The sequence below is a fragment of the Musca autumnalis genome, unplaced genomic scaffold, assembly GCF_047663935.1.
Source record: "Musca autumnalis isolate F117 unplaced genomic scaffold, ASM4766393v1 scaffold_4, whole genome shotgun sequence".
NCBI lineage: Eukaryota > Metazoa > Arthropoda > Insecta > Diptera > Muscidae > Musca > Musca autumnalis.
Window position 1 is genome coordinate 238,453,861 of NW_027411977.1, and position 14,112 is coordinate 238,467,972.

A 14,112-nucleotide genomic window follows, 5' to 3' on the forward strand; every position below is an offset into this window, starting at 1 on the left:
TTAAACGTATGCAATTTGTTTTTCCTTCAAATTCTGAAATTTGTTGTTGGTTTTTTTGCTAATGCTGCTGCTACTGGTTCTTCTTCTTCATTTTACAATTTCAAATGGGTACACAGTACGTCGTAAAATACTTGGAGACACCTCAATAATTTCTTGATTTTTGTTTTTTGTTCATGGGTTTATAAATCATTAGACAGGGAGGTAGTTTAGGGGACAAATTGATGAGAATTTTTATTATAATCTCAGTTTTATCGCTAAAACATTTGCTTTGTTTCTGTACTTTTTTTTAATTTAAAGTTTTCCTGTCCATAATATTCGACTTCAGAAGTCATCCTGTCTATAAAAGTGAACTTCTGTAACAGGGGAGGTTAGGAACATTCCTGTCAAACACTTCCACTTCAGAAGTCTTTCGGACTATAACAGTCGACTTCAGAAGTCTTCCTGTCAATAACAGTCGAATTCAGAAGTATTTTTTTCTATAACAGTCGACTTGAGAAGTTTTCCAGCCTACAACAGTCGACTTCAGAAGTTTTTCCTTCTTTAACAGTTGACTCCAGAAGTCTTGCTGCCTATATCAGTCGACTTCAGAAGTCACCCTTTCTATAACAGTCGACTTCAGAAGTCATCTGTCTATAACAATCAACTAGAAGTTTTCCCCTCCATAACAGTCGATTTCAGAAGCTTTCCTGTCATCAACGGTCGAATTCAGAAATCATTTTTCTACAACAGTTGACTTCAGAAGTTTTCCTGCCTTTAACATTCAACATTAGAAGTCTTCCTGTCTTTAACAGTCGAATTCAGAAGTCATTTTTCTATAACAGTCGACTTTAGAAGTCTTCCTGCCTTTAACAGTCGACTTTAGAAGTCTTCCTGCCTTTAACAGTCAACTTTAGAAGTCTTCCTGTCTATAACAATCGACTTCAGAAGTCTTCCTGTCTATAACAGTCGACTTCAGAAGTCTTCCTGTCTATAACAGTCGACTTCAGAAGCCTTCCTGTCTATAACAGTCGACTTCAGAAGTCATCCTTTCTATAACAGTCGACTTCAGAAGTCTTCTGTCTATAACAGTCAACTTCAGAAGTGTTCCTGCATTTAACAGTCGACTTCAGAAGTCTTCCTGTCAATAACAGTCGAATTCAGAAGTCATTTTTCTATAACAGTCGACTTTAGAAGTCTTCCTGCCTTTAACAGTCGACTTTAGAAGTCTTCCTGCCTTTAACAGTCAACTTTAGAAGTCTTCCTGTCTATAACAGTCGACTTCAGAAGCCTTCCTGTCTATAACAGTCTAGTTCAGAAGTCTTCCTGTCAATGACAGTCGAATTCAGAAGTCATTTTTCTATAACAGTCGACTTCAGAAGTCATCCTGTCTATAACAGTCAACTTTAGAAGTCATCCTTTCTATAACAGCCGACTTCAGAAGTCTTCTGTCTATAACAGTCAACTTCAGAAGTGTTCCTGCATTTAACAGTCGACTTCAGAAGTCTTCCTGTCAATAACAGTCGAATTCAGAAGTCATTTTTCTATAACAGTCGACATTAGAAGTCTTCCTGCCTTTAACAGTCAACTTTAGAAGTCTTCCTGCCTTTAACAGTCAACTTTAGAAGTCTTCCTGTCTATAACAGTCGACTTCAGAAGTCTTCCTGTCTATAACAGTCGACTTCAGAAGTCTTCCTGTCTATAACAGTCGAATTCAGAAGTCATTTTTTCTATAACAGTCGACTTTAAAAGTCTTCCTGCCTTTAACAGTCAACTTCAAAAGTCTTCCTGTCTATAACAGTCGACTTCAGAAGTCTTCCTGTCTATAACAGTCGACTTCAGAAGTCTTCCTGTCTATAACAGTCGACTTCAGAAGTCTTCCTGCCTAAAACAGTCGACTTCAGAAGTCATCCTTTCTATAACAGTAGATTTCAGAATTCTTCTGTCTATAACAGTCAACTTAAGAATTTTTCCCCTCCATAACAGTCGACTTCAGAAGTCACCCTTTCTATAACAGTCAACTTCAGAAGTCTTCCTGTCTAGAACAGTCGACTTCAGAATTCTTTCTGTGTATAACAGTCGACTCCACAAGTCCTTATGTCCAGAACACTCGACTTTAGAAGTTTTTCCTGCCTATAACAGTCGACTTCAGATATCTTCCTGTCCATAACAGTGGACTTCAGAAATCACCCTGTCTATAACAGTCGTCCTCAGAAGTCTTCCATTCAATGACAGTCGACATTATGAGTCTTCGAATCTATAACAGTGGATTTGACAATTGGAACCCACTGAATTAACTAAATCCAGTTATATGTAAACATGCTATTATAGACAACAAATATTAGCTCCGTTCCAGTACTTTTTAATGGTAAAATCTGCAAAAGAGAGCCGCCAAAAATGAGTTCAACGCACACATTTTTCCAAAATGTACGGGAACGGAAAAATGGCAGAAACGTCAAAAAAACTGGAAGAAATGTCAAAGTCGGCGTGTCAGCCAATCGGAAGCCGGCAAACATGTTGCACATTTTTGCTCGCTCAAATTTGTCTTGTAAAAAGTTTCTAAAGAGAGAGCCATTCAGCGCCATATTTGTTCAAAGAGAAGTGAACATTTTGCAATTTTTTTGGTGTACGGGAACGCATTTCGGGGAAAAATGTTCAAAATGTGTAAAAACTTTTTAGTTCTGGAACGAAGCTACTAAGTTTGCTTTGTTGTCACTCCCCCTCATATGTTGTAAACCTAACTTAAAGCATATTTTTAGGCGTCTTTTGATTTTCTCAATGGGAATGACAAAACAAGGAATTGAATTGAAGAGTAGCTTACAAAGACAATAAACAAGAATACATAATAAACCAACTATACTGGAGCGTATGAGCATTGATTTGTTTTATAATATCTAAAAATATTAAGCATACGTAGGATGTTTGTTTAACGAGAATTAAGTATGTACTCGTATGTCCATATTTAGATTAGGCAATTTTCCTTGCGGCAATTGTCAGTTCGAAGTAGCATAACCCGAAGCATATGGTAACCCTTTGCCTCTCAGCACCCTCTCTCAATGACAAACTGACAATTACCGCAAGGAAAATTGCCTAATGTAAATATGGACTATGAAAGATTAAAAAGTTGATTTATGTTAAACACAAATAACAATAGTTCGGTTCTGTTTTGATCAATTTTTCCACATCATTTGTTTATAGGTAGCCCTTCTTAAGTTAGCAGGATGGATATTAGAAAATATCATGGTCACAAACTATAAGGGAGTAAGAAACCCCGCATTCTAACCTTCCAACTACACATCCGTCCCTGTCTTTACAGCAGCAGCGGCGTGGTTAATATAAATCTGTATGTATGTTCGAAATTTACAACATTACACATCCACCATCCAAACAACAGCCAGCAGCCAAATCTTCTCATTATGTGCAATGTGAAAATCTATCTGAAAAAAATCAGAATAAAGGAATTTTCTTCATTCCAATATATTTGTTTCGTGGCTGAGTTGTTTTTTCTTGCTTCTCTTCTTCTTCTTCGTTGTCTTCTATTATTTCTACAACTACTACCAGTAAAATTAAGATGCGGCTAATACAATTGGCCAAAAAGGTATCACCATCAACCAAAAAAATACAAGGGGTACAACTACTAATGTTGTAATGTTTTTGTTGTTATTGCTGACGGATTTGCTGGTTAGTTGAATAGGTGACATTAGATGGATGTTTTGTTTTATTGTTTTGTTTCTGCAAACGCTACTGCCGCTAGATTTTTGCTAATCTTTTGCTGGTTAGTTGGGCCGATTTTTTGCTGTCACTGATGGTGGTGCTGCTACTGCACTTTTTTCTGCATTGTTTGTAAAATTTTATTTATTTTTAAAAATCTGTGTTCTATTTCGCAAAATTTTTTACACACTTATGTACGTCATTTTGTATGTATGTACATATGTATTTTGGGTGTAAATATGGGGAAACATTAATCATAATAATCATACAATTAATTAATAATCACAATTTATTTTATTGAGTTTTTAAGGTTTGCTATTATTAAAAAAAAAACTTTATTGGTCATAACATCTACATCTTGGAATCTTCAAGTACGCTTTTATTAAAATTAATCATACACAAGGTGGTACTATAAATTGATGTAGATCATACACAAGGTAGTACTCATGGCACAATAAACCAGGTGACGTAGAAGAAGCAAATCATGTCATCATGTAGCCAAGCCAAACATGAGTAGTTTTAGCCCAATAAAGATCCAGGCGATGCCGCCGCCTAAATTGGTATTGGGCCGAATTGATAGCACGATACCCAAATACTGCATGTGGATTGGGACTGCACGACTGTTTAACTGCTCAGCTAAACCCATTCATCCGTCCCCTGATTCGACATGCACGCAGACAGTCCAGGTTGCATAATTTTTAGGCATGGATTTTTAAAGAATATGTTTTCATAGACAATCAGATCTTGGCCTTTGAGCCCATCTATCGAAAAAAGGTGGCCTTTGAGCCCATCTATCCAACGATAGCTGGCCTTTGAGCCAATCTATCCAACAATATATGGCCTTTGAGCCCATCTATCCAAAGATAGATGACCTTTGAGCCCATCTATCCAACGATAGATGGCCTTTGAGCCCATCTATCCAACGATAGATGGCCTTTGAGCTCATCTATCCAACGATAGATGGCCTTTGAGCCCATCTATCCAACGATAGATGGCCTTTGAGCCCATCTATCCAACGATAGATGGCCTTTAAACCCATCTATCCAACGATAGATGGCCTTTGAGCCCATCTATCCAAAGATAGATGGCCTTTGAGCCCATCTACCCAAAGATAGATGGCCTTTGAGCCCATCTATCCAAAGATAGATGGCCTTTGAGCCCATCTATCCAAAGATAGATGGCCTTTGAGCCCATCTATCCAACGATAGATGGCCGTTGAGCCCATCTATCCAACGATAGATGGCCGTTGAGCCCATCTATCCAACGATAGATGGCCGTTGAGCCCATCTATCCAACGATAGATGGCCGTTGAGCCCATCTATCCAACGATAGATGGCCGTTGAGCCCATCTATCCAACGATAGATGGCCGTTGAGCCCATCTATCCAACGATAGATGGCCTTTGAGCCCATCTATCCAACGATAGATGGCCTTTGAGCCCATCTATCCAACGATAGATGGCCTTTGAGCCCATCTATCGAAAAAAGGTGGCCTTTGAGCCCATCTATCCAACGATAGCTGACCTTTGAGCCAATCTATCCAACAATATATGGCCCTTGAGCCTATCTATCCAAAGATAGATGGCCTTTGAGCCCATCTATCCAAAAAGGGTGGCCTTTGAGCCCATCTATCCAAAGATAGATGGCCTTTGAGCCCATCTATCCAAAGATAGATGACCTTTGAGCCCATCTATCCAAAGATAGATGGCCTTTGAGCCCATCTATCCAACGATAGATGGCCTTTGAACCCATCTATCCAACGATAGATGGCCTTTGAGCCCATCTATCCAAAGATAGATGGCCTTTGAGCCCATCTATCCAAAGATAGATGGCCTTTGAGCCCATCTATCCAAAGATAGATGGTCTTTGAGCCCATCTATCCAAAGATAGATGGCCTTTGAGCCCATCTATCCAACGATAGATGGCCGTTGAGCCCATCTATCCAACGATAGATGGCCTTTGAGCCCATCTATCCAACGATAGATGGCCTTTGAGCCCATCTATCCAACGATAGATGGCATTTGAGCCCATCTATCCAACGATAGATGGCATTTGAGCCCATCTATCCAACGATAGATGGCCTTTGAGCCCATCTATCCAAAGATAGATGGCCTTTAGCCCATATATCCAACGATAGATGGCCTTTGAGCCCATCTATCCAACGATAGATGGCCTTTGAGCCCATCTATCCAACGATAGATGGCCTTTGAGCCCATCTATCCAACGATAGATGGCCTTTGAGCCCATCTATCCAACGATAGATGGCCTTTGAGCCCATCTATCCAACGATAGATGGCCTTTGAGCCCATCTATCCAACGATAGATGGCATTTGAGCCCATCTATCCAACGATAGATGGCCTTTGAGCCCATCTATCCAACGATAGATGGCCTTTGAGCCCACCTATCCAACGATAGATGGCCTTTGAGCCCATCTATCCAACGATAGATGGCCTTTGATGCCATCCATCCAAAGATAGAAGGCCTTTGAGACCATTTATCTAAAGATAGATGGCCTTTGAGCCCATCTATCCAACGATAGATGACCTTTGAGCCCATCTATCCAACGATAGATGGCCTTTGAGCCCATCTATCCAACGATAGATGGCCTTTGAGCCCATCTATCCAACGATAGATGGCCTTCGAGCCCACCTATCCAACGATAGATGGCCTTTGAGCCCACCTATCCAACGATAGATGGCCTTTGAGCCCATCTATCCAACGATAGATGGCCTTTGAGCCCATCTATCCAACGATAGATGGCCTTTGAGCCCATCTATCGAAAAAAGGTGGCCTTTGAGCCCATCTATCCAACGATAGCTGACCTTTGAGCCAATCTATCCAACAATATATGGCCCTTGAGCCTATCTATCCAAAGATAGATGGCATTTGAGCCCATCTATCCAACGATAGATGGCCTGTGAGCCGATCTATCCAACGATATATGGCCCTTGAGCCCATCTATCCAACGATAGATGGCCTTTGAGCCCATCTATCCAACGATAGATGGCCTTTGAGGCCATCCATCCAAAGATAGAAGGCCTTTGAGACCATTTATCTAAAGATAGATGGCCTTTGAGCCCATCTATCCAACGATAGATGACATTTGAGCCCATCCATCCAAAGATAGAAGGCCTTTGAGACCATTTATCTAAAGATAGATGGCCTTTGAGCCCATCTATCCAACGATAGATGGCCTTTGAGCCCATCTATCCAACGATAGATGGCCTTTGAGGCCATCCATCCAAAGATAGAAGGCCTTTGAGACCATTTATCTAAAGATAGATGGCCTTTGAGCCCATCTATCCAACGATAGATGACCTTTGAGCCCATCTATCCAACGATAGATGGCCTTTGAGCCCATCTATCCAACGATAGATGGCCTTTGAGCCCATCTATCCAACGATAGATGGCCTTTGAGCCCATCTATCCAACGATAGATGACCTTTGAGCCCATCTATCCAACGATAGATGGCCTTTGAGCCCATCTATCCAACGATAGATGGCATTTGAGCCCATCTATCCAACGATAGATGGCCTTTGAGCCGATCTATCCAACGATAGATGGCCTTTGAGCCGATCTATCCAACGATAGATGGCCTTTGAGCCGATCTATCCAACGATAGATGGCCTTTGAGCCCATCTATCCAAGGAAAGATGGCCGTTGAGCCGATCTATCCAAGGATGAGCCCATCTATCCAACGATAGATGGCCTTTGAGCCCATCTATCCAACGATAGATGGCCTTTGAGCCCATCTATCCAACGATAGATGGCCTTTGAGCCCATCTATCCAACGATAGATGGCCTTTGAGCCCATCTATCCAACGATAGATGGCCTTTGAGCCCATCTATCCAACGATAGATGGCCTTTGAGCCCATCTATCCAAAGATAGATGGCCTTTGAGCCCTTCTATCCAACGATAGATGGCCTTTGAGGCCATCTATCCATAGATAGATGGCCTTTGATCCCATCTATCCAACGATAGATGACCTTTGAGCCCATCTATCCAAAGATAGATGGCCTTTGAGCCCAACGCATCTATATAACCCAGTACCGGCGGGGACCAGTGATCTGCCTGCGAGTCACACCTCGTCGTCATCAAGCGATCGTGAGCAAACATCTCCCACAGATGTGGGTGCCATGGCATCTGTGGTCGAAGGTACGGCTACAAGCACACAACCTAAAGGTAAAATGGATGAGGAGACAGGGAAGCCTAGGGATAGATTAAACTTGACCCAACCATCAGAGTATGGGAGCGACCCTGACTCCGAATCCGACAGCAACAGCAAAAACAATACTACCGTCGTGGAAAACCCAAATTAAGAGGAGGCCCAAAAGATGGTAGAAGAAATAAGCGATAGCATCGCAAAACTTACAACAAATAAAGTGCGGGGGACTGGGGCTCAAAGACGAAGGTATAAGAAGAACCAGGCGCGGCTTAACAAAAAACAACGGGATGCTCCAAAAGAGACCAATGATACTCCCTCCACTTCCTCGGAAGCGGCGAAGAGGATAAGGTCTCCCGAGGAACAGAACACCGCTAAGCCGAGTAAGAAGAAAAAGAGCTTCCTACACTCGAATGCCCCGAGCAAACCAATTCAAAACCCACACGAAGGAGACTGCTCAAAGAACCCTTCCAAGGAGGGCGAAGAAGTGAGCTCAGACATGAAGGGTGTGAGTGCGACTGCAGAATCTTCTGGAAGACCCGGTGACTCAATTAAGAAGTCCAAGACCTTCCAGAAGACGAAGATGGTCGCAGAAAACGGAGCGGAGCCGCCAACTTCTTACTCCAAGGTAGCCAGGGAGTACTACAGGGACGAACAGTGCTATGCAGTGATCGACGCCAGTAGAGGGTCCGGGAGATTGCCAAAAGAACACCAGGAGGCCATCGAAAAAACGATCGGCGACAAAATATTGGATCACGTCCTGAGAAGTGGCCCAATAAACATAATTAGCAGCGAGCTCAAGGGGGACTTCCTGTGGTTCTACTTGGGCCCAAAAGCAAAACCGACCGCTCTCGAGGAGGTTATAAGTGGAGTAGCCACCCCTTGGGAAGGAGGTAAATTGAAGCTGGTGAGGAAGGAGAACGTACCTCACCTGACTAAAGCGTCAGTCTTCGTAAAAGGTTATGGCTGCAAGTTGGAGACAGAACGCATGCTCGAAGTCTTTGAAAAACAAAATGAGACTTTGGAAGTGAAGAGGTGGGAAGTCTTCCACAGGGAGGACAAAGAAGATGGCAGAGTTGTCATCGTCGGACGCCACGGTATTCAAGCATGGGAATGGTAATATATAACTAGCGTCTATATACCTACCGTTCGACTCCCCGACATTACCACCTACGTCGGAATTGCAGCAGCTGGTGAAGAAAATCAAGCAAACAGGTAACGAAGTACTAGTAGGTAGCGATGCTAACTCACACCACATTTCGTGGGGTAGTACTAACACTAACAAAAGGGGTCAAGCCCTTCTAGATTATTTGAATACTAACGACCTAATAACTCTTAACGTAGGAAATAAACATACTTTTGTTAACAGAATTAGGGAGGAAGTACTAGATATAAAAATATGTTCAGAAAACCTAATAAACGAGGTACATGACTGGAGGGTCTCAGATGACCACTCCTTCTCTGACCACAGGTATACTAGGTTCAAAATATCAAGGCCACCGCCAAACCCGATAACATTCCGTAACAAATCCAAAACAAGTTCGGAATTAAGGTACAGACTAGGGCAAGGAGAAGATGAGGAATGCCTAAGTAAAGAGGACATTGACAGTAAAGTCAACAAATTAGCCGAAGCCCTGGTAAAGTCTTTCGAGGATAGTTGTCCCCTACGAGAAAGGAAGTCTGCCTACGAAAAACACTGGATGACAGGGGAAATTCGTAACAAAGGCAAAGAGGTCCGTAGACTTTACAATAGGGCAAAACGAAAAAAAATTAGCTGTATTCTGGGACAACTACAAATCAAAACTAAAAGAGTACAACAAACTGACAAGGAACGCCAAACGCAACTCCTGGAAACTTTTCTGCGAACAGGTAGATAGCGTAAACGACGTATCAAAAATTAAAAAGTTTCTATCCAAAACCCATACACAAGCCGAGCTAATGGTTGATGAAATAGGAAGGAAGATGGAAACAAGCGACTAAACCTTAGGCCTTCTGATGAGAACACACTTCCCTTCCACACATCAGAAGAAGTACCAAAAATAGACAGCTCTATGGTTAAGCAAGCCATAATGAGCTTCTCACCAAACAAAGCAGTAGGACCTGACCAGATCTTCCCGGCCTTACTTCAAAGGGAAGTGGAATACATTTCGTCCAAGCTGGTTAGAATTTTCAACGCGTGCTTAAAATTTGCGTATACTCCCATAGCCTGGCAGGAGGCACCGGTGGTTTTTATACCCAAACCAGGTAAGGCAAGTTACGCAGTACCAAAATCTTATCGCCCGATACGTTTAACATCTTTTTTACTCAAGACAATGGAACGGACAGTCGATACCATGATCAAGAGCAAAATCCCCAACGACATGTTGAAATATAAACAACATGCATACGTGAAAGGTAGATCAGTGGAAACCGCATTACATGAGGTAGTACACCACATAGAGAGGACCTTCGAAATGAAGATGTACACACTCGCAGTTTGCATCGATATTGAAGGTGCTTTCAACAACGTCAGCACGGAAACGCTGATCCACTCCTTAGACGAATTTCGTGTAGACAGAACGCTGAGGAACTGTATAGACGACATGCTAAGGAACAGATGGATAAGCTGCGCGCTACATGACGTAACAAGAAGAGACAAAGTAGGGCAGGGAACCCCACAGGGGGGGATTTTATCGCCGCTTCTGTGGGTCACTACAATAAACAGTCTACTAAGGTCCTTAACCAAGGAAGGATTTGAACCAGTCTGTTATGCAGACGACATTATAATACTTATAAGGGGAAAGAATCCAAATCTACTTTGCAGGAGATCCGAAGAGGCTCTAAATATAGCTTACAACTGTGCTAGACCAAGAGGTCTTAATGTTAACCCGGAAAAACAGAGTTATGTCTTTTCACTACAAAAACGAAATTGGGCTCCGTCGAGGAACCAGTTTTCCTGAATAAGATATTAACTATATCTCCAACAGTTAAATATCTGGGAGTAATTCTAGATAGGAAACTCAAATGGAAAGACCATATTCAGGAAAGGGCTGCCAAAGCACACAGTTGTTGGTCAACTTGTAGAAGGGCTATATGCTCAAAATGGGGTTTTAATCCTAGAATGATACACTGGCTATACAGAAGCGTAATAAGACCGATTCTTACTTACGCATCTGTTGTATGGTGGACACCTATGGACAAAAAGTACAATGTGGAAACATTGCAGAGTCCAAAGAATGTGCTTCCTAGGCATTAGCGGGGCGATGAGGACTACACCAACTAGGGCTTTAGAGACAATTCTTTGTCCACCCGATAGAAGTACAGGTAAGCAGCCATCGCGGCTATAAGACTGAAAGCGATGAGCGAGTGGATCGAAAGAGACCACCAAACATACCACCAATGAATATTACGGTTCACAACGGGTGAATCTATAAATCAAATAGTATCGGACCGGATACCAGAATCAAGTGAAGTAGCTCTGTGTTCTAATACCTGACAGAGATATGTAGATCGTTGGAACCCTTGCACAGATTCCCGCTGGAAGCTGAGGGTTTACGGACGGGGCTGTGTTAGCGGGGAGAACGGGACTGGGTCTTTATATCGTAGATACGGAAACGAGGATCTCCCTTCATCTGCTGGATCATAACACGATCCTCCAGGCCAAAATCCGAGCGATCACAGAATGTCTGAACTGGTTTAAAACAAATACAAGGCCACTCACAGTTAACATCCTTACGGATTGTAAAGCAGCAATTAGAGCTATAACAAGCAAGGCAACAATATCGAAAACTGTCTTAGAGTGTAAAAATTCAATTAACGACTATTCCCATTATGGCTCGGTAAACATTATATGGGTACCAGGACACATAGGGATTACGGGAAACGAAGTAGCAAACTCCTTAGCAAAACAAGCCAGGGAGCTACCTACAGTAAGTCTAGACAATGCCAAACCTTTAAAGGCGGCTCGTATAGAACTAAAAGCTTGGGCAAAGAATGCTCATGTATCCCTATGGAATAACCAGGAAAAGGGAAAAACTACAAAAATCCTATGGGAAAACCCAGACCGGGACAAAACAAGTGACCTCCTACTGATGAGTAAAAAGGATATCAGTAGATTGATCGGTGTCCTCACAGGGCATCTAGGACTACAAGCGCATCTGCACAGGATAGGCTGTGCAGAGAATAGTGAATGCAGGGCATGTGGCGAGGACAACGAAACGTTGGAACACTATCTCTGCCACTGCCAGGCTTTCACAAAACTTGAGAACTCAACTAATGGGAAACGACATAATTACAGGACTCGACCATATCAAGGACATCGGGTTCAAAAACTTGAGGGACTACGTCAATGGGACGGAACTCCTAAACTAACAAAAACAACTTCCAGGACACATAAAATTAGAGCGCACAACAGGCCTCTTCTGGCTTAAGTGTATGCCCTTTCTTTTTAAGGACATGTGGTGATCTTGAATCACCCCTCTTCTCAACCTAACCTAGTTCATTTACATATAACCGGACTTAATAAATCTACTGGATTTCAAATGCCAATTCCATTGCGTATATGTCAAATAAATGCTTATAGAGAAGTTTAACGCGGCCAAAAGCTACAGTATAAACAGGCTTTTAGTATTGCTGTCGTGTTGTATATCGTATAGGTAGTTATCCTTTAACCCTACCTTTGGTATACTTGATGAGAGAAAAACAGTAGACCTAGAACCACATTCCATATATTTTTCTATACATCTGCAGTCTTTTTACAATATTTAATTTCACTTACATCCAAATCGATAAGTTTATATTATCGATATCTTTTCTTTGGGTTATTTTTTTATGTGTTCACAATCTTTTTAACATCACTGTTATAATCATCACCGGCATTATGCCAAAAAAATCTTTAAAGGTTCCAGCTAAAGAGGCTGGTCTTTCTAGCAAAAAAAAAAACTTTGTTTTATGTGAAAATGAAAAATATACTTTTTGACAATATTTTTCGACATTAAGTGGGATTTTCTCATGTGACACTTTTTTATTCTTGTTGTTGTAGTTGGTACGAATAATGGAATCTTTATGGTGAGTGAATCATATTCTCCAGATTCTACGGATACACAGTATACACGGGACTGTAGTTAAATACTTATTTTTTTATTTTTTTGGTACGTTTGTTAGAAATAGAAAACAACAACAATAAAACAATGGTTCCAATTGTATTTTCTGTTATTTTTGTGCTTCTTCTTTTAAGGCTATACAAGGCTATTATTGTGATGAGTGTATATCGACAATGAATCTATTTTTTAAGATTTATTTTTGCGTTAATGATGACAAAAATCATAAAAATTTGTGATAAACTTGTCGTCCAAGACAGACACACAGGCACGCACACACACACTACACAAAATATATATAAGCAAAATCATAAACACAACATAAATAATAAATATTTTACGGTTTATTAACTATGAATTATTATTTTTATAATTTTTTTTTTTAATTTTATTTGTTTCGTTTTTAATAAAATTTCTTCTAAAAATAAATTTTTCACCTTTTTTATTGCTTATAATTTTTATTTATTATATTATTTATTATTATTTTCTTAATTGATTTCCATTAATCCTTTTTATTCCATTTATTTCCACTAGAAAATCTATTTTATTTATTTTCGTTCCATTCATCTAAAATCACCCATTTAGTAACCGTTACGTTTTGGTATTTTTATTTTCGAATTTTTTTCGCTACGTGTGTCGTCCACCTTTGTATCGGGTTTGCTCACTTCTAATTTGCCAAAAATCATCTTCAATCGTATTTTGTCTAAGGAGATTGGCTTTTTCGCTTGGAGATTTTCTTTTAAAAATGTCCAATGCCCCCTGTTTTTGTTGTTGTTGTTTTTGGTGAAAAATCCGATCATCTAATGTGTTGTCTTATTGAGTTCTATGGCGATGATCATCATGATGATGAGCACAAAAAACACACATTGTTGTTGTACTTTCTTTTTAACAAGAAAAACAAACAAGAGACATTTCGTTTTGGTCACACTTTCCTTTGAGATTCCCCAAAAAAATAAGATGTGTGCCTCTGTGTGTGTGTGTTTTTGGATGTGTCTCATTATTATTATTTTTGCATTTTGTATTATCTCTTGTTAATCTGTTTTAATGAGGTGAGCATGAATTATAACATTAATGTGGACGGTTTGTTGAGAGATGCGAAAGTAAGCGAGAGAGAGAGAAAGTCCGAGTGTCAAAAAAACCGCCATGATTCCAACAAGTGACACTGTTTTCCTTCGATAGTTGT

General features: G+C 40.7%; 1 protein-coding gene across 6 annotated transcripts in view; it reads right to left on the reverse strand.

The window, feature by feature from the left end:
- Positions 1–13,794, reverse strand: part of LOC141400601 (uncharacterized) — a 34,107-nt gene extending 20,313 nt beyond the window's left edge. The window contains exon 1 of one of the 6 annotated variants that reach the window (XM_073979884.1): positions 13,595–13,794. The gene's annotated coding sequence lies outside the window, so the exon portion shown is untranslated. Of the gene's footprint in view, positions 1–12,607; positions 13,213–13,366 lie in introns of those variants that run through there. The other 5 variants (XM_073979885.1, XM_073979882.1, XM_073979887.1 and 2 more) reach the window with 5 other exon arrangements.
- Positions 13,795–14,112: the final 318 nt, after the last annotated feature.